Source organism: Myotis myotis, unplaced genomic scaffold (assembly GCF_014108235.1).
Source record: "Myotis myotis isolate mMyoMyo1 unplaced genomic scaffold, mMyoMyo1.p scaffold_m19_p_2, whole genome shotgun sequence".
Taxonomy (NCBI): domain Eukaryota; kingdom Metazoa; phylum Chordata; class Mammalia; order Chiroptera; family Vespertilionidae; genus Myotis; species Myotis myotis.
In genome coordinates, this window is record NW_023416324.1 from 90,113,281 (window position 1) to 90,135,716 (window position 22,436).

At 40.3% G+C, this 22,436-nt stretch overlaps 1 protein-coding gene across 3 annotated transcripts in view; it reads left to right on the forward strand.

The window, feature by feature from the left end:
• Positions 1–22,436, forward strand: part of F13A1 (coagulation factor XIII A chain) — a 195,123-nt gene that overhangs the window by 46,077 nt on the left and 126,610 nt on the right. The window lies entirely within an intron of this gene.

Here is a 22,436-nt window from a genome sequence, read left to right on the forward strand (position 1 = left end):
AAAGACCACAGAAGGGCCTATGGAGCTGGGATGGCTCTTCAGAATTCTCCTGTGTGGAAGCAAGAGGACTGGCTTTTGTACCCACATGGTGTTCATCCATCGGATGTGAGATGCCCCTGGAATGACGCAGTTTATCTTAGCTAAGGCAATTCCCAAAGAGGACTGACCCACTGAGGACCATCTTCTGACATCACTTCCAGCATCTTGGTGTAAGTCTGTCATCATTCAGGGATGCTTTGTAGCACATCACAGAACCCAACACAGTGATGTCTGTCAGGATCTGCACTGAAGAATTACTCTCTGTTCCCTTTGTAGTTGACAAGTGATTTATAAGAAACTACCTTAAGACTATGAGATTATGTTATTCATCATCAAATTTTTCTTGATAGAATAATAGATTGATATCAGCAAGAATTCATAATTTTCTCTTTAAATAAATGGCTTACTTAAATCTGTTAAATAATTTGATGTTCAAATTGTCCTAGATTTTGCCAGTTGGAAACTCTTCCAATTGGCGTCAGTATATTTATTTCCTTATTTTTTTGCACAAAAAGATGTTTCAGGCTCATTTTATGTTTTCCCCACCCCAGTCCTGAAAACAGTTTCTCTAAGGAGCTCTGCTCTTTTTTAATAGAAAGTGATATTTAGAAATCAAAATCTGGGCTCGAGGTATGTTCATTGCTATTTTTACCTCCTTTCAGTATTGCCAAATCTAACTTAGGTTTATCTCCCTTACCATTGTTTTTGCCTCCGTGGTATGCCTGTGATGACCCCTGACCGAGACCCCTGAACTTCATAACATTTTTCATCCTTGAAGTTTTTCTTAATTCATACCTGAGGAGGTTTGAGTGAGTATGAGTGTAAGATCTATAGCAGTGATGGCGAACCTATGACGCGTGTCAGAGGTGACACGCGAACTCATTTTTTTGGTTTATTTTTCTTTGTTAAATGGCATTTAAATATATAAAATAAATATCAAAAATATAAGTCTTTGTTTTACTATAGTTGCAAGTATCAAAAAATTTCTATATGTGACACGGCACCAGAGTTAAGTTAGGGCTTTTCAAAATGCTGACACGCCGAGTTCAAAAGGTTCGCCATCACTGATCTATAGTAACAGCATTCATAAAATGACTTGTAGAGAATCTTCACAAAATGCCAAAATGTGCCTTGTGTGTGGGTTAGTTTTCTATTGCTACTCTAACAAATGATCACAATCTTAGTGGCTTAAAACAACAAATATTCATTATTTTGACATTAGACATAATGACAATGACTTGTCCAAGTATAATGATGCCTTAATTGAGCTCCTCATACCTAATTTCTTCCCTCAAGGAGGAATCAGTAGAATTCAAATCCTTATTACTAGCATTCCTGGCCTGACACCTTTCCTGGAATCTGGAAAGGTTTTGGAAGGATATAGGGTCCACTGAATGGGAGCCCATATCCCTTCCAAATTGTATGCGATGAATGGATTTAAACTATAATAGTCATTCATGGAAGATATTAAGGAATTATTTTTTATAGGGAGTGAATACAAATGTGAGAGAAAGTACAGTTCATCTTGTCATATATTAAAATTTTAGCAATAATGGATTTAGTAGATTCTTGTCATTAGCTGTTAACTGAGACTAGTTCCCTTAGAATGAGTTGCCAAATGGCTGTTTTTTGTTTTTGTTTTTTTTAATATATTTTTATTGATTTTTTACAGAGAGGAAGGGAGAGAGATAGAGAGCTAGAAACATCGATGAGAGAGAAACATCAATCAGCTGCCTCCTGCACATCTCCTACTGGGGATGTGCCCGCAACCCAGGTACATGCCCTTGATCGGAACCGAACCTGGGACCTTTTAGTCCGCAGGCTGACGCTCTATCCAATGAGCCAAACCGGTTTCGGCCAAATGGCTGTTTTTATGGGTTGCAGTGAGGAGATGTTGGGTGACCAGAAGCTTCCGGGGAAGGCAGGCCTAGAGGAAGTCCCAAAGTAAGGATTATTTGGCCACTCAGCAGGTAATGTGAAACTTAAAAATACTTTCTTCAAGCCTGGAGTTAAACTTTGGAGTTTAAGAGCAGTGACAGAGGTTTCAGACAAAATTCTCTAACTGCCATTTTCCAAAGGACTGGACTTGGGTGTCATTCATGGAAGGCAGAATTAACCCTCTTCTGTCTATAATAAGGTATTCAGCAATGACCTTTATTTTAAAAAAAATTAGGAAATCAGTAGGTCAAAAGTAACTGGAGGGAACAAGGGAAGATTGAAATATATGCCAAGGCCTTGGGGAGATATGATGAACAGTCACCTTCTCCTACAAGGTGTCCCTAGTCAGGATTCACAGTCCAGCCTAGGATGTGGTCCCTTTACATCCTTATGTTTAAACAAGGTCTTCATATTCACTTATAAAATTGAGGTTTGTCACTTATGGAAACCAGGTTTGAGTATAGTTCTTTTCATGATGCTTTCAAATGTACGTAGTGATTAGCTCATGAAGCAACTATGAACATCCTATATAATAAAAGGCTAATATGCAAATCGACCAAATGGTGAAACGACTGGTTGCTATGATGTGCACTGACCACCAGGGAGCAGATGCTCAATGCAGGAGCTGCCCCCTGGTGATCAGTGCACTCCCATAGGGGTAGCGCTGCTCAGCCAGAAGCCAGGCTCATGGCTGGTGAGTGCAGTGGCAGTGGCCGGTGCCTCTCCTGCCTTCATGGCAGCGCTAAGGATGGGGGAGTGGGCCTAAGCTATCAGTCGGACATCCCCCGAGGACTCCTGGACTGTGAGAGGGCACAGGCTGGTCTGAGGGACCCCTACAAGTGCATGAATTTCATGCATTGGGCCTCTAGTCTATAATAAGCAAATAAACAACCACACATCAACACACATATATAAGTTCATAAAATACAATATGTATGCCCTTCTTTCTGCCCATCCTTCAGGTTCTATCTTTGTTATGTCTTAGTAAAGTTGTTCTTTTAATATATATATATATATATATATATATATATATATATATATATAATATATAATATTAATATATAATAATATAATATATAATTAATATATTATATATATATAATATATATATAATATATATAATATATATATATATCAATATATATATATTATTGATTTCAGAGAGGAAGGGACAGGGAGAGAGAGATAGAAACATCAATGATGAGAGAGAATCATTGATCGCCTGCACACCCCACACTGGGGATTGAGCTCACAACCCAGACATGTGCCCTTGACTAGAATCGAACCTAGGACCCTTCAGTCTGCAGGCTGACGCTCTATCCACTGAGCCAAACCAGCTAAGGCTAAAGTTGTTCTTAACTCCACCAGCAATCACTGCTTTTGGCCTGTTACTGTCACATGACAGTAGTCTTCAGGCTTGACTTACAGACCAAACTTGGATGTCTGATCGTAAACTCACTGAGCACAGAAAGTATGTCACATACATCTCTTATATCTACACCTGTCACCTCAAGGTTAAGTGATACTAATTTGCTCATAGTTAGCACTAGTAAATACTGGTTTAAATAAATGTTTATTGAGCATGTATTGTCAATATCCACATGCAGACTGATACCAAGTGGACTGCATCCTAATGTCACGCTGGTTTTTGCTTTACTAGCATTTGGTTTAATCTCTGGCAATGCAAACTCATTTAACAATTGATGTTATTGTATTCATATATAATGTATTTAAAAGACAGACACATATTTTGTTAAAACTGCCAATGATTTGTCCTTTTGTTGTTGCCATTAAATCATTAATAAGAATTAACTGTTTTAGTGAAAAATTCATCAGAGGCCTGTTTTTTTGGAAGACATTCAACCAAACTTTTGATCTTATCCTTGTTGGCAAACGATAATGTTTTTTAAATTAGCTTCCATGATTTTAACTAAATAAGTCTTTCTCAATACCCACAAGCCTCAGTTTACTTACATGATGGATAAAACATACACAAATGAAGCTTTGGCTCCACAGATTGCCATTTGCTGATAAAATGTAATTCTTGTAAGAGAGAATTCCTTATGGCATGCTTCCTGAAGCTGCCTAAGATCATGAAACAGGCAGGCCCCAAAGCTGCTGGCTGTTGCATCTGGTCAGTGATCCCTACTTTCAGTCTGAAATATTTCCCACCCCTTCCAAACCTGCCTTAGGCTTCCAGAGCTCTGCTTGCAGGTGACAGAACCTCAAATTATGTGGAAACAACCTTTGCTAGTTGAACGTGTTGCATGACTAGTTGGAGTGAGGAGGGACAAACAACTGGTATGCAGTTTGGTTACAATCATGAAATCCATCAAAGGACACTAAACTAGACATGTGACACCAACATCCTATCACTTTCCTCCATATCCCTAATTCTGAGTAGGGTTCACCCTCAGTGGACTGATAGAACAACAGAGCCTCATTTAAACTCATGCTGGAAAAGGGTTAGGGATTGCCCTAGAAACAATTGTGATGTAGATAACCTTTATACTTCAAGCGGCCACATTTTTATACCATCCTCTATGAGCAAGTTTCCCTATTCACAATGTCCAGTTCTCTCCCACTTGTTAACATCAGCTTTTAGAAAAGGTTTCATATCACAGAGTAACAAATTTAAGCAAACATATTGCCTTTTCCAGAGATAAAAGCATTTTAGCATTATCTCTATTGGAGGGTTTTTCATGATCAACAATCAAAATGGGAATGTTGCCCTGACCGGTTTGGCTCAGTGAATAGAGCGTCGGCCTGCAGACTGAGGTGTCCCGAGTTCGATTCCAGTCAAGGGCATGTACTTTGGTTGCGGGCACATCCCCAGTGGGAGGTGTGCAGGAGGCAGCTGATCAATGTTTCTCTCTCATCGATGTTTCAAACTCTCTATCCCTCTCCCTTCCTATCTGTAAAAAATCAATAAAATATATTTTTTTTTTAAAATGGGAATATTGTGGGAAGTCAAGAGATCTTTATAGCAATCAAGTTGTTCTTCTTTTTAAAATCCTGATTTCTGGGCCTCATTCTCTGGAAATTCTGTTTCTTTGTTACTAATGTTGTGCCCTCACCCCATAATTTCCGGAGGATGAGGCCCAGAAATCAGGATTTTAAAAAGATTCCCAGGTGATTCTAATGTGCAGCCAAGGTTGAGAACCACTGTTCTACAGTCTTCACACAGCAATCAAAGTGGTCTTTAAAATAACTTAATGTAGTCCATGTCTCCTTTCTAGTGACTACTTTAATCAATCAGAATAAATTCCTAAGTCCTGACAGCTGTCTACAAGGCCTTATTTGATATCCTAGTTCTCCTTGACCTGATCACTTATGGGTCTCCTTTTAGTTCCCTCTACTTAGGCACGTCGCTCTACTTGAGTATGACGAGTATCGCCTTCCTCAGGACCTTTGCACTTACTGCAATGCTCTTCTCCCCAGGTTTACAGGGCTCATTTCCTCACTTCCCTTACATCACTGCTCAAATGTCACCTTAACAGAGTGTCCTGCTATGGCCACTCTCTCCCCATGAGCACACCCACCCTCATCAATCTCTGTCCCCTTAAGCTACTTTATTTTTTCATAGCACTCATCTCCATTTGTCATAGTATATATCATATAAGTTCACGTTTATGCTCTATGAACATATCTGTGTTGACATTGCTGTGTTCTCAGTATCTAGAACTGTGGCTGGCAATTACATGGTGCTCAATGATTTTGTTTTTGTTTTTGTTTTGGGTTAACTTTTTATTTATTTATATTTTTATTAAAAATTTTTAATGTTGACACTATTGCAGATGTCCTCTCCCCTACTCCCCCCTAATGATCCCCTCCACCCAAGCCCCACTTCCCCCTCCCTTGGCCTTCACCACACTATTGTCTGTGTCCATTAAGTATGCAAATAGGTTCTTTGGCTAATCCCTTCACTGCCATTATCCAGTTACCACCATCCCCTCCTCTCTGGTACCCATTAGTCTGTTCCATGCTTCCATATATCTGGTTCCATTTTGTTCATCAGTTTATTTTATTTATTAGATTCCACGTATAAGTGAAACCATATGGTATTTGCCTCTTTCTGACTGGCTTATTTCACTCAGCATAATACTCTCCAGGTCCATCCATGCTTTCGCAAAGGGTAGGAGATACTTCTTTTTTGCAACAGCATACTATTCCATTGTGTAAATGTATAACTGCTATTTTATCCACTCAGCTGCTGATGGGCACTTGGGCTGTTTCCAGATCTTGCCTATTGTAAATAACACTGCTACGAACACAGGGGTGCATATATTCTTTCTGATTGGTGTTTCTGGAGTTTTAGGATATATTCCCAGAAGTGGGATCACTGGATCAAAAGGCAGTTCCATTTTTAATTTTTTGAGTAAACTCTACACTACTTTCCATAGTGGCTGCATCAGTCTGAATTCCCACCAACAGTACATTAGGGTTTCCTTTTCTCCACATCCTAGCCATCACTCGTTGTTTGTTAATTTATTTTAATAGTAGCTATTCTAACAGGTGTGAAGTGATACTTCACTGTAGTTTTAATCTGCATCTCTCTGATGATTAGTGACCTTGAGCATTTTTCCATAAGTCTATTGGCTATCTGTATGTCCTCTTTGGAGAAGTGTCTATTTAGGTCCTTTGCTCATTTTTGAATTGTTTGAGTTGTATAAGTTATTTATATTTTTGGAAATCAACCCCTTACTGAATGTATCATTGCCAAATATGTTCTCCCATACAGCGGGTTCTATTTTCATTTTATTGATGGTTTCTTTTGCTGTGCAGAAACTTTTAGTTTGGTATAGTCCCATTTGTTTATCTTTTCCTGAATTTCCTTTGCCCATGGAGACATATCAGCAAAAATATTGCTTCAAGAAATGTCTGAAATTTTATTGCTTATGTTTTCTTCTAGAATTTTTATGGTTGAATGACTTACATTTAAGTCTTTTATCCATTTTGAATTTCTTCTTGTATAGGGTATAAGTTTATGGTCTAGCTTCATTCTTTTGGCATGAACCCGTCCAATTTTTCCAACACCATTTATTGAAAGAGACTGTCTTTACTCCATTGTTTGCTATTGTCTCCTTTGTCAAATATTAATTGACCATAAAATCGTGGATTGATTTCTGGGCTCTCTGTTCCATTCCATTGGTCTATATGCCTGTTGTTATGCCAGTTTTGATTATAATTGCACTGTAGTATAGTTTTGTATCTGGTATTGTGATCCCTCCAACTTTGCTCTTCTTTCTCATTACTGCAACTTACCAGGGGTTGGGTTTTTTTTTTTGTTCCATATAAATTTTTGAAATATTTTTTTCTAGATCTCTGAAAGATGCATTGGTATTTTAATAGAAATTGTGTTGAATCTATAACTTGCTATAGGTAGTATGGACATTTTAATTATGTTGATTCTTCTAATCCATGAACATGGTATGTGCTTCCACTTAACTGTATTTTCCTTAATTTATTTCTTCAATGTCCTATAGTTTTATGTGTATAGGTTTTTTACCTCCTTGGATAAAATGTATTCCTAGGTTCCTTATATTTTTGTTGTTGCAAGAGTAAATGAGGTTGTAGTCTTAGTTTCTCTTTCTGAGAGTTCATTATTAGTGTATAAGAATGCCATCAAATTCTGGATATTGATTTTGTATCCTGCAACTTTGCTGAATTCATTTATTAGATCTAGTAGTTTTTAGGTGGAGTCTTTAGGGTTTTCTATGTACAATATCATGTCATCTGTGAATAATGACAGTTTTACATCCTCCTTTCCAATTTTGATGTCTTTATTTATTCTTCTTGTCTGCTCACTTTGGCTAGAACTTCCAGTACTATGTTAAATAAGAGTGGTGAAAGAGGAAAACCATCTTATATCTGATCTTAAGGGAAATGCTTTTAAGTTTTGCCCATTGAGTATGATGTTGGCTATAGGTTTGTCATATATGGCCTTACAGTGTTAAGGTATGATCCCACTATACCCACTTTGCTGAGAGTTTTTATTATAAATGCATGCTGGATTTTGTCAAATGCTTTTTCTGATTCTATTAATATGATCATATGATTTTTATCCTTCATTTTGCTTATGTGGTATATCATGTTTATTGATTTTCAAATATTGAACCATTCTTGCATCCCTGGAATAAATCCCACTTGGTCATGGTGTATGAATTTTTTTAGTGTATTGGTGGATCCTATTTGCTAATATTATGTTGAAGATTTTAGCATCTATGTTCATCGGGAATATTAGCCTGTACTTCGTTTTATTGGAGATATATATATATATATCCATCCTATATCATAAAAGCCTAATATGCTAATTGTCCATTCATCTGGTCGGCCATTCAACCAATCAAAGTGTAATATGCTAATGATATGCTAGACCACTCAACTGCTTGCTATGATGTGTACTGACCACCAGGGGGCAGATGCTCAATGCAGGAGCTGCCTCCTGGTGGTCAGTGTGCTCCTACAAGGGGTGTGAAGCTCAGCCACAAGCCAGGCTCATGGCTGGTGAGCACAGCAGCAGTGATGGGAGCCTCTTCCACCTCAATGGCAGCCCTAAGGATGTCCGACTGCTGGTTTAGGCCCACTCCCCTGAGGGCTCCTGGACTGTGAGAGGGTGCAGGCTGGGCTGAAGGGACCCTTCCCCCTCCCCCGAGTGCATGAATTTCATGCACCAGGCCTATAGTATATATATATAGTTTTTTATGTTATTTATTTCCACTCTGATCTTTATTATTTTCTTCCTTTTACTTACTCTGGGCTTTTCTTGTTTTTTTGTTTTGTTTTGTTTTGTTTTGTTTTGTTTTCTATTCTTTTAGTTATAGGGTGAGGTAGTTTATTAGAGATTTTTCTTGTTGTTTTTAAGTAGGCCTGTAATGCCATGAACTTCTTTCTCAAGACTGCTTTCACTGTGCCCCATAGATCTTGGGTTGTTGTGTGTTCCTTTTTATTTGTCTCCTCCAGGTAATTTTTTATTTCTTCCTTGATCTCATACATATTAATTGTCTAATAATATCTTATTATCCTTCATATGTTTAAATATCTTTGAGCTTTTTTTTATCATGGTTGATTTCTAGTTTTATGACATTGTGATCTGAAAAAATGCTTAATATAATTTTAATTTTCTTCAGTTTGTTGAGTCTTATTTTGTGTCCTAATTTGTGGTCTATCTGTTATAATGTTCCATGTGCACTTAAGAAGAATGTGTATTCTGCAGCTTTGGGAAGAAATGTTCTATAAATACCAATTAAATCATCTGATCTAGTGTGTTGTTAAAGGTGTTGTTTCCTTGTTGATTTTTTGTCTTGAAAAGCTATTCATTGATGACAGTGGTGTGTTAAAATCCCCTACTATGACTACATTGCTGCCGTTCTCTCTCATAATGTCCACCAAGAGATTTTTATATATTTAGGTTCTCCTATATTGGGGGCATGTATGTTAAACATGGTATATCCTCTTGTTGGAATGATCCCTTTAGAATTATGTAGTGACCTTCTATGCCTTCTGTTATGGCCATTGTTTTGAAGTCTACTTTGTCAGATATAAGTATTGCTACCTCCACTTTTGTTTTGTTTCCATTTTCATGGAATTTTTTTTTATCCCTTCACTTTCATCCTGTGTGAGTCTTTTGTTCTAAGATGGATCTCTTGTAGACAGCATATATATTTGCCATATTTTCTTATCCATTCATCTACCTATATCTTTTGATTGGAGCATTTAATCCATTTACATGTAAGGTTATTATTGATAGGCCTTTATTATTGCCATGTATTTTCTTTATACCTATGTTCCTCTCTCTCTCTGTCTCTGTCTGTCTGTCTGTCTCTCTCTTTATTCTTATTTTTATAGCAGTTGCTTTAGCAATTATTGCAATGACGCTTTGGTGTTAATAAACTCCTTTATTCTTCTTTTATCTTGGAAGCACTTTATTTTGTCTTAGATTTTAAATGATAGCCTTGCTGGATAGAGCAGTCTTGGTTGCAGGTTCTTGCTTTTCATTACTTTGAATACTTCATGCCATTCCCTTCTGGCCTGAAGTACTTCTGTTGATAAATTAGGTGACAGCCTTATGGGAATTCCCTTTTAAGTAAGTGACTATTTTTCTCTTGCTGCCTTTAAGATTATTTATTTGTCTTTAATCTTGACTATTTTTTATTATTATGTGCCTTAGGTTCATCTTGTTTAGGACTGTCTGTGCTTCCTGAACTTGTGTGACTTTTTCCTTCACCAAGTTATCTGTCATTTCTTCAAACAGGGTCTCTACCGCTTGCTTGATTTCCTCTCTTTCTGGTACCCCTATGATGCAGATATTGTTGTGTTTCATATTATCCTTAAACTATCCTATTTGTTTTTAATTTTTTTTATTGATTTTAGAGAAAAAGGAAGGGAGAGGGATAGAGAGCTAGAAACATTGATGAGAGAGAAACATAGATAGGCTGTCTCCTGCATGCCCCCTACTAGGGATTGAGCTTGCAACCTGGGCATGTGCCCTGACTGGGAATCAATCTTGTGACCTCTGGGTTCATGAGTTGATGCTCCACCCTAGCCCCTCCCATGAACACACAAGTTTAGCAGACATAGACACAAACAGCGAACAGAGTGGTAACTATGCACAGGCAGCCCAAGGCCAGTTACAAATAACATCTATAGGCTTCTTTTAGCTTAGAGCTGGGGGTCGATGTGTGGTTGGACTGAGGCTCCCTGAGGTCTGCACCCACCTATAAATTATCCCACCTACCCCTGAGTCTTCCTCCTGAGCCTTCCAAAGAGTCTTTAGGATGAACTCAGTCTAGCCTAGCTCTGGCTAGTGGGCCCCCTGCTTAGAGATTACACAGTCAGGTGCTCAATGAGGGGAAATTAGTCTCTGCTTCAAAGCCAAACACCTCAGTCTACCACAGACTCTAACTCTACTTCTTAAGGACACTTGCTGCAGGTTCAGGTTGGGTACAGCCTGCAGTCTCCTCTGCAGGAGCAGGTTCAGCTGCCGTGGGCTCAAGGGGATAGATCAAAAGAGTCTCTGATTCAGAATGTTGCCTGCCCAACCTGCAGGAGGGGTAAGCACTTCCTCCTGGTTCCAGGCAAAAGCCTCTGAGGGTCTCATACTTTGAATGTCTGGGTCTGAGTTCCTCTCTAAGCCGGCACAGAACTGCACCCAGTGGGGGCATTCAGGACTTTACAGAGCTGAACCAAACAGTCTTCTGTTGGTGATGGTATTCACAGCCTGCAGGGGGTGGGGACTAGCTCTACTTCTCCTTCCAGAGGCTGCCTGGCTGAACTCACAGGAAGCTTGGAACAGCCTTCATATGGTACAGCCACAGAGTTCAGCACTTGGCCATCTGTCTCCCCGACAGAAGCCTTCTGGGAGACAGAATCCAAAAATCCCAGCTCTGAGTGGTACCAGTGCTCTCTTGCCACCAAACCAAGCAGGAGAGGGTAGAAAATCAGCCCCTTACAGGACTCTGATCTCTCTCCTCAGCTGGTCTCAGCAAAGTGGGGACCAACATTTCCTGCTCCACTTGGGCTCCAAACTCTTCAGGATAGCCCAAAAATTCCAGACCTGTGTCACTGCCCCATGCCACCGACCAAGCCGGCTGGGGCAGCCTGGGCAGCTCCACAGGTACGGGGAGGGGTTCCAACCTTGTGCTCCAGGTGGGACAGACCTTTCTCCTTTTCCCGAGCCAAACAGTTTAGTCACTAACTAGGGCTCTGCACGTTGCCTTTCAAGAAAGTAGAGGGTCCCTCAAGATCACTGCTAGGTGTGCCTGCAGACCATTCCCCTGGGTCCAAACATGGCAGTGCAGCTTCTCCAGCAGTCAGAGCCCAGAGCAAATTTATTAAGCTGGGACTGCGAACAACAGGAGTGCTCCTTCACTGGGAAGGTGTGATTCAAGTCTCTCAGACAGACAGAATCCCCCTGGTTCCCTCTGCCCGATGCTACGACGCTACACGGGCTCTGCTTCCAGTCTCTGCTGTTCTGGGTTTGGGATCCCTGCAAGGGGTTGAGACCCTACACTCCCAGGGTGAGGGAGGTTTACAGCCATGATATCCTCCAGCCTCTTAGCCATCGTACCTGCTTGAGGGGGGCTCTTCCTTTCCTTGACTACACTCCTCTTACCAGTCTCCATGTGGATTCTTCAGTGCTCCTTACATATAATATCTCTGATCAGCTACTCTTCAATTGGTTTTTCAAGTTGATTGCTCTGTAGTTGAGAAGTAAATCTGGTCCCTGGCTGGGAACATCGGCTCACAGGCTGCAGCTCTGCAGCCATCTTCGATTTGGGTTTGGTGCTCAATAATTGCCTGTAGCATAAAACCCAGCCCCCTTCTTTACTACTCATGTGGTCATACTCAGAAGTAAAAATAAAATAGGTGTAGTAAGTTTTCTTTGCTGTTGTGACCACAGATACCATGTAAAAATGAGAGTAATAATAATTTGTTCAGTTCATGGCATGGCCTTCAAATATATTATTATTTAATTCTTACCTTTTATAATTGCCACTTTACATATGGAAAATAGACTGAGTGTTTCATTAGCTTCCCTAATCATGACTGCTGGCCCGAACAGACTTGGGTTCAAATCATTGTTCGGCAACTTGAGAACTATGTAACTATGAGCCAATTACTAAGTTCTTTGAGTCCCAGTGTCCCCAGATATAAAATAGATAAAACTTTTAAAGCCAATATAGAGTGTTAGTACAATATCTGACGCATTGCAGGGTCCAGACAATACAATAAAAATTCCTCTAGTTTTATAATCAACAGAAGTTTGTTTATTCAAAGGAATTGCTTATGCTGGTGAGAGATCAACTAAGAAGTCAGACAGGTGACACAGTGAAGCAACCCAGGAATTAGTAACAGAAAAAACTGCCACCACACCTGGAAGGGGAGGCACATGGAGGAGGAGGTCCCACCAAAACCCAGAAGCCAGCTAAGAGCTGGAACCACAGCAGAGGAGCACCAAGGAGACTTGGGTTCTCAGGAAGGAGAGAGAAGGGGACTCACCTTGGTGTCTCCCCCGCTCTGTCTCCAAAGCCTCTCACTGGCTAAACTAAGTAAAAGCAGAGGGTAAAGGAGCCTGGGAATAGGGCTTCTTGTGGAACCAAAAAGAGGGTTCTGGAAGGTGTGGGCATTGGGTCAGAGAGCAACCAGGCAGCCAGTTGGCACAGTAGATAAACACAGACAGTAGTTACTAGTCCGCAGTGTACAATCTGGAACTCAAAATAAAATTCTCTAGCTCCTGCTCTTCCTTTTCCCTGGGAATTGGATCAGTACTATAAACAAATTCACAGTGTAGTGTTATACTTATAACCAAGTTTGTCTAAATAGTTGAGATGTTACATTAATTATTTTTTTTCTTAAAGACTAAAGATATTCTGTCTTCTCTCAAATGAGGTTACATACACATGTGGTTAAGGGAATTTCCAGAACACCAGCTTCATGAGTAATTCCGCATAGCGGTTAACCACACCAGTCCCTAATTTTTGGAGCAAACTCTTCAAAACAGCATGCTCATCCAGGCTTTGGATGAGCTTAGTCATGACCCCTAGGGTTAGAAGAGATTGCTTGTATGCCCGACATCTAAAACAGTGCCTGGCAACTAGTCGGCTCTCACAACCTCTTTGGTGAAGAACGAACCAAATCTGAGGTTATCTTTGGCTCAGCCCCTCTCACTCAGAGCCAGCATCTCATTTCTGACCCAGCTCCCTGCTTCTACTCTGTACGTCTCCACTTACCACCTGCCAGAGCCAATCATTATCCCTCTGGAGGCACTGTCATGCCTGGCCTGAAAACTTCAGGAGCCTCTGACTGGTTTCCTGGCTCTGCTCTTGCCCGCTCCTGATCACTCTCCATCCTGCAGCCAGTAATCTTCTGAAGTAAGTGCACATCTCATAGGCCCTTAGAGCATCTCAGTGGCTCCTGTCCCATTTCCAGCCCCTCCTGGGATGCAGCCTAAACACCTCTGCACGGCATCAAAGGTCCCTGGGGCTTTTTTGTTCAAGTCAGCTGCTTCTCTTGCCACAGGTGTCCTGAGAGTCTCCTGGCTCCCTTGGGCTCCAGGCTTGCATTATTCCCTCTGTGAGGAAGGCTCCTCCCCACCTTGTCCACCTTTAAGATCATATTTCAAAGCCACATTCTCTGAGGGGTCTTTCAGACTTTTGTAGGCAGTTTCTGGGTTTCTACTACACCCACCAGTTGTGACAATTTATGTTTCCGAAGCCCCCACCACACCTTGCTCCTCAGGCCAATAATCCCAGCTATAGCCTGACATACTGTGGGCACATTTCAAATGTGAGTCAAATTTGTCAGAGGAGCGCTATAGTTTTATTTCACAGATGAAGAAACTCTTATCTCAGTGCTGTTGAAGGTTTTATCTGCTGTCCTTTCCTTCCTCTCTCTGTTGCTGGCAGCCACCTGAGCCAGGGTCTCATCTCTGCATATCCAGATTATGGCCTTGGTTGGCCATCGAAGGCATGTGCTTTTCATGAGGACGGTCAGCATCAGGCGGTCACCTTATTATTTTTTCTGAATCATTCAGAGTCTAGCACAGTGCTAGTTTCATATATATTCCACAAAATTATACCCTACTCCAAAAGGTTTTAAGAGAATGAGGTAGCCCTCGCCAATTTGGCTTAGTGGATAGAGCATTGGCCCATGGGCTGAAGGGTTCTGGGTCCCATTCCAGTCAAGGGCACATATCTCAGTTGCAGGCTCAATCCCCAGCTCTGGTTGGGGCATGTGTGGGAGGCAACCAATCGATGTGTCTCTTTCACATCGATGTTTCTCTCTCTGTGTCCCTCCCCCTCCCTTCCACTCTCTCTAAGAATCAGTGGAAAAATATCCTCGGGTGAGGATTAACAAAAACAAAACAAAACAAAACAAAAAACAGAAAACCCAGAAATCGACACAAGCCATTATGCTCAGTTAATATTTGACAAAGGAGGCAAGAACATACAATGGAGTCAAGACAATCTCTTCAATAAATGGTGTTGAAAAAATTGGACAGATACATGCAAAAGAAAAGAATGAGGTAGAATTGAAAGAAAAGTGAAATAAAATCAAGGTAGACAAGACACCTTAAAAAGTATCTACCTTTAATTTACCAACTATTTATTAAACACCTACTATGTTCCAAGCATCATGCAAGCCACTGGATATAAGAATTTAAAACGCAGTCCCTTCCTCAAGAAGCTTCCTTTTCCTTCCCCAGTTTGCTGGAGCCACAGAATAAGAGCACCAGACAGCTTTCTTCCTTTAGGAAACATCATTTATGTTTACCCATGTATCCATGTATCTATGTCTATACATCTACACCTATACAAAATAAGGGGTGAAATAGAAAGGGCGGGTTCCTGGGGGTCCTTACTAAATTACTTGCTTAACCACTTTTGTTTCTCTCCTCTTTGTTGCTATCATCTGAGATTTCTGTGCCTTTTTGATTATTTCCTTTTTTTTTGGTGTTGTTGTTGGTCTTTGTAGTTAGTAACCTCATGTTTCTAAAAACTATTCAGGGACTTCTTCCATCCTGGTCTCTGCATCCGTATTCCATCCTGGGGCTATTGGAACAAGCTTGTTTCCCTTCACAAGGCACTGCCTCATGCTTCCAGCTCTGCCCAATGCATCACGCTGTCACAGAAATCCTTCCAGGGCCCATTTGGAGATAGATTGATTACTTTGAACATGAATGGTGTGTCTTGGGGAAAAAAACAAATGAATCAAATGGAAAAATGAATGAACATCATGAAATTTACCTTACCAGCTGGAGACATGACATATTCATGAGTTCCTTGGAGACAATCCGTTTAGAAGAATTCACTATTAAAGAAAGTCTGCAGTTAGGTGGAGTCAGAGTTCAGCTTAAATGTATTTATAACTGAATGAAAAACACCCTCTGAAAGAAAAAGTCTAGAACTAGAATTTTTTATTTCGTGTGAAGAGCGGTTGGAGTGATGGTGGGCTTGCTGCAGGCATCTCCTCTCAGGCCTTCTCAAGTCTCTGATGTGTTTAATGGGACTGGGCATCTGCAAAAGGTTCTGTTCAGTCCCATTGACATGTATTGGCATCCATTTGGTGTAAGGCATTGTGACATCCTGTGGGGCTATAAGGACAAACAAGATAATGTCTTCAATTCAATGAGAAAAATAGATGTCTAAGTAAATAAAGGGAAAAGGTTTTGTTTGGGGTTTTCTGGTAATTAATTAAGACTTGCACAACCAGAAGTGTTGCTATCACTAAGTATAGTATGGAGACCACAGATCACGGCCACTTGATTTACAGTTGAGATGCCCATGAGATGAGGGAAATCGGGTGCCCTAATGTAGGAGCTTCTTCATGTCAGAGCATCAGGAGAAAGTGACTGACAGGTGTGTGCTTGTCAGCTACTGGGACCTACCTCTCCATGTTGAGTACGTCCTTCCAGATTCTAGACACGAGTGAGGGGAAGTCTGATTCATTCCATTAGCAATAATATTCACTGGTACTGACGATCCTATGTTAATTAGTGGCCATCCTGGGAACCTAATCACCACATAGGATGTGTTTTTAATGTGAAAATATTGCAAAGCCATCAAATGAATAAAAAAAATAATAATTTGTGAAATGCAACACATTCCTCTGTGGGGTACTATCTATGTACAGCTTTGCCTGCAGTGGGTTCTCAGGTATGAAATGAATGTTTGAGAGTGGGTTTTCCCAAAATCACAGAGCTGAGTCTGAGCTGGAGGTAGATTTCTCCTACTAACTTGGAAGAAACACTAATGTGAAGAAGCCATGAAAAAGCTCAGGCCCATTGAGCCAAGGTTGGTATAGAATAAAATCTTAAAGGAATAAAATATTTTCACCATCTTTTGCCTGATTCCAGGCTTGGTTGGGGGGGCGGGGAGGTGCAGGCAGGAGGATGGAGTAAGGAATTAAAGTAGTTGCATTTCTCTGTATTCCTACAGTTACTTGTAAGGAGAGAAGAGAAAAGAAAAAATGCGATTAAAGAAAGCATGAGGGGATTCCAATATAGGCATATGATCTAGCCAAATTTTGCCTTACAAATAAATAGTATTTCTGTGGCCTCAAATATAACTTACAGATTAAAACCAGCATTTAAACTAAAAGTGTATGTTAATTTCTAGATCACTTGGGAAGATGGCACCAATTTTAGATAAGTATGAAAAAAGGCAATTGGTAATTATATTTTTCATGTTTAGTAGTCTATATTATTGAAAATAAAATGAGGATCTTTTGGAGATATTAACTGTCCTGCTTCTATTTTTCTTGCTCACATTTTTAAACACAAAAATTACACAATTTGGGGTTGGGGAAAACAAAACCTCTCTCTAGGCATATACACCTCAGCAAACGTGTGCACACGCTCACCTGAGTACGGCAGGCTTCGCCCAAGCTGGTCCCGGACAGCTGATAGGCGGCAGTCGTGGATGTTGATGTATGGGTGCTCCGGAGTGCAGCCCGGTTGTGGTTTCTTAAACACGCCACGTCCTGGGGGTGAGAAGGGCTCTTTAGTGAAATGAAATACTACTCTGTCACAGTTTCCTTGCTCACGATTCAATCATGGCAAATCCTTCCCCAGTGCTGCCACTGAAATCATTACATTCAGAATTAAACATGGTGTAACAGAGCAGGCGACAATACCCCGAGGTGCTATTGACATGTCAGGTCTCACATCAATAATCAGCTTTCCCATACAGTGAATATGAAAAGGCCTGCAGATGTGTATTCTTTTTCCTCCCTTTGGAATGAGTGTAATCACCGCCTGTTCCTGATTCGCTGCCATCTGCCTGTCCGGTGCCACGTGGCCTGAACTGTCATCGGTGCTGCTCCCCCTTCTCCCTCCAGTCACTGCCCTCACTCTAGAAACCTGCCCAACTCAGCTCCCTAGGAGCCCTGAGACCCTCTGTGCAGGGTCTTCTTTCTCGCCACTAGTCAGTAAGCCCTTGGGTCCAAACTTTTTTCTGACGTACACATCTACTATCCACCATCGTGTATCCCCTCACTCTCCTCTTGCCTCATATCCTTCAGATTTCCCCACTTTCTTTTCCTCTTGGCTTCCTTCATCTTTCTAATCCCTCCAGCACCCTCCCCCTCACCTTCGTGGAAGCAGCATGATGCTGAGGAAGGAGAACAGCTTTCACAGTGCAGAGAACTCGGTCCCAGTCACGCTCCCTGTTACATGATGTCCTGCATGTGACAAGCTCACGGAGCCTCAGTTTCCCACCCGTGAAAATTCCCACAACAGCATTGTTGTAGGGACCCAAGGAAACAAACCTTTATTCCTGTCACTTTATTTCCATCTCCATGTGAAAGGTCTTGACAGCTTTTACACTAATAAAATTGAATATTTTAGCTATGTATAGTGGAACAAGACTGAGGAATTTAACTCGCAGGCTTTAAGGAAACTAAATGTTGACCTAATAATAGGGCAGATGTTTGTTGTTGGTTTAATAACAAATTTTTCTTTGGAAGAAAAAACTAGGTGATGGTATTTTTTTCTGAGTCTTAGACTTCTGTGTCTATAATAAATCATCCCAGTAAACTGTAAAATTCTCTAAAGGAAAGTGGGCAAAGTTTTATTGTAAGGGCCACATGCTAAATATACTAAATACAAATAGGCATTGCAGCTCATATGGTCTCTGTGACAGCTACTCACCTCTGCTGCTGTAGCACAATAATACCCAAATGAATGAGCTGGACTGTCTCCCAATAAAACTTTATTCACAAATAGGTGGCAAGTTACCTTTGGCCCCTGGACTCTATTTATACAGCTCCTGCTCTGGGGCATGAATGGAGATTACAGTTACCGTAAATGATTAAGGAAGTCAGAAATTTCCATTTCCAGAACTAAACTGCAAAGAGACAAGAAAATGAAAGCTCAGTGAGTTACAGGTCTCAGGTGATTCTTTCGTGATAATTCTAGAATCATTAAGGCTTTTTGGTTAATAATGAATATCATTGTGTGTGTGTGTGTGTGTGTGTGTGTGTGTGTGTGTACATGTGTGTGTGGCCTGTATAAAGTTCTCCTGACAGAAATATTAGTCAGCTCCAGATTTTGGGATGTAGAGTAAACAGGCCCTTGAAAGCAGATTTGGGTTCTATAGGTTTGTTGGAAGTTGGTAAACCCATCCTGGCTTCCTGGAATTCCTGGAGCTGAGAAATCAGAAAGCCAGAGAGAAGGGGGATAGCAGTGATGACTGCCATTTATTGGGCTGCCCTTCTTGTCACAAACTATGACCACGATTCTCTGCACTTTAAGTGAAGGTTCAATTGAGGGAGGACGAGTGCTCAGCCCACACCCACACTTAGGACGGAGGCTGCTTTCCCTGTGACCACAACAGTCCCCTCAACAAAAGTGACTGCCTTTCCCTGGGACACCCACCTTTCTCCAGATTTAGAACCAGAGCAGGTAAAATGGTCTCTTCTTCCTTCTATGTTTACTTTCCAGGAGCGGTTTCAAACACCAAACAATAAATATATCCTGAGTCACCCAATATGGCGTGCCGGGCATAAAGCTTCCACCATATTATATTTTATTGTTTAAATATAGTTTTATTGATTTCAGAGAGGAAGGGAGAGGGGGAGAGAGATAGAAACATCAACGATGAGAGAGAATCATTGATTGGCTGCCTCTTGCATGCCCCACGCTGGGGATGGAACCCGCAACCTGGGCATGTGCCCTGACCAGGAATCAAGCCCAGGGCCCTTCAGTCAGCAGGACGATGCTCCATCCACTGAACCATTCCAGTCGGGCCTTCATTATATTTTAAATTTTCTTTTCTTTCCATTTCCAGAACTAAACTGCAAAGAGACAAGAAAATGAAAGCTCAGACAATTAAGAAGTCTGCCCAAAGCATCACCAATAACTAACTGTGAAGTGATAACTTGAACATAGTTCTCACCAACTGCAAGCGTTCTCTATGCATATAACTGCTGTGGAGCAATGGCTAACATCGCAGGCTCTCAAGCCTTACTGACTGGGTTCAAATCTCAATTCCACTACTTACTATCTGCATCACCTTGAACAACCCCGTGTCTTAGTTTTCTATTTTATGAAACTAGAATGATACTGATCCCCCCACATACACAGTTTGTCCTAAGTAATGAAGCAGTAACGGGCACATAATAAACAGCCCAGGGACTGGCTCTTTCTGTGATCGCAGGAGTCTGTCATTCACTGCTGTGTCTCTAGCACTTAGAATAACTCCTACCACATAGTCGGCAACATTGTTGTATAAATGAAAAATGTTCGAACAAACTAGTCTTTGAATTAGGTCATGTCTGGGTTCAAAGCCAACTTTTCTTTGTATCATGTGAATTTGATAGGTCAAATTTAATATGAGTCTTTGAAATCATGACTTGAAATGTAGTAATGGAAACTAGTGATTGTCTTAGTTATTTCAATGCTCCCAACAAAAGTGGATGCTGTACAAAGGTGATGCTGAGGTTCATAGCACGCGGCACACGGCACACGGCACATTCACATATATGCTAGTTCTTTGCTATTCCCGAAGGAGTGTCCTTATGTAATTCATTCTAAAATCTCCTTCGTCCTTTTTTTAAACAACAACAACAAACAAACATCTAAGTCTGTCATTATGGCATAGACTTTATCTCTGAATTTTGTACTAAACTTGTGTCCTGTTTAATACTGTGTATTTTAAATCCAAGCTAGTATTTCGTGACAACAGCTGCTGGGAGTTACTGTAATAAGTGAATTATGGTCCTATTCAGCTAACAAGATTGCCTTTGATTGCACATCAGCAATGATGGGGGTACAGAAGGCAACAGTGCCTGCAGAGGGGGCACACACAGCCCCCAGTGGACCATACACTGAGAGGAGCACATCCAGGAGATATAGGGATGGAAGTGCATTTGAAACCATCAGCTTTTCCAGGTAGAATTTCATGCAGTTTCTCAGAAGCTGAGACCTGTTGCCCCAAGAACACCATCTAGACACTGTCACTTCTTGGCAGACAACCATTTATAAAGCTTTATCAGATTTACAATAACATTCATTCTGAGTGGTGATTAACAGATACCCCTAACACAGCAAAGCACTGGGGTTCTAATCTTTCCCCCTGTCTTACACTGTAAATTATTTTCATTAAGATTAAGCATCTCACTAGAGTAACTTAGGCAACCACCACCTCAGAAGGCTCTATCCCAACAGTCCATGGACCAAAGAATACTTTAAAGACCTCAGCAATTTCAGATGCCAACATGAAGCATCATTTTTGTTTGTTTTAATGTAGTATCCTCTACATGTTTTGTTTAAAACAATTAAAGTGAATAAGTTTTACTCTTGAAGTTTCTTCTGTTTACAATCAAAATGATGTACACACTTAGTCTGATATGTATTTTCTTCAAGTAAAGAAAAATCAAATATTGAATATGTTTTGGAAATATGTATAACTTAAAAGTTTGCCTCAGTTTAAATTATTGATGCATTTGATTACCTTATAAACTAAGCTGTAAATTAAACTGTAAGTAAGAGAGTTAAAGAATGCTTGGAGGTTGAATTTCCACATACAGTGAAACTCTGATTTTTCAGGAACCCATTGGTAAAACATAGTTATGAGATTAACATATGAAATAACAATTTGGTCCTAAATGGAGTAATAAAGAGAAATAAGATTTACCCTGAGATAGTTTATCTGTAAAGTATGATGAGTCTGAAAACATCGTAAAATATAACACCGTTTAATCTTCTATTGAAATAACAGCTAAAAAGTTGTTATGTATGAGGAATTATGTCCTATGTATCTTACTTGTATTATTTTATTTCATTCTTAGATAGTACTATTACCCTCATTTGCTGATAAAGAAAAAGAGAAGAAAAGAGGGATTTGTAAAGGTCAAGTAATTTGCCAGAGGTTGCAAGGCTAGGGAAATTGCAGAGCCAAGATTGAAACTAGATAATTTGCCTCAGAAGCCTGAATTCTAGCCTATGACACAAGCTTACGATGTTAATGAGACTGACAATAAACACATGTTTTGGTTGTGTATGAAAATGGTTGCATATGACAACCTATACATATAATGTTATTATAGGTAATATAACAGATAATACAATTACATACAGAATAGAAATAAAAATATGTCCTTTAAAAAGCAATTCTACCTTTTTAGAGGGCAGAATTTCAGGGAATGATAACTTCACAGTACTCTATAATAAACTCCGTTTTTGTTTTTGCATTCCAGATTAGTATTTCTATATCTTATTAATCAACCAATTAAAATTCCTATACAAATTGTTATTGCTTTTTAGCTAGACATGACACATCTGAGCCTCAAAGAAGTTAAGAAAATGGACTACCATCATGTAGGTAGTTGGGAGCAGAAATTATATTCAACCCAATTCTTATGATTTCAAGTGTAATACAGTAAATTTTTTTCCACCTTCTGCTGTAAGGTGGCAGAATGAGGACATAATTGGTTTGTGAAATCTACTCAACACTACA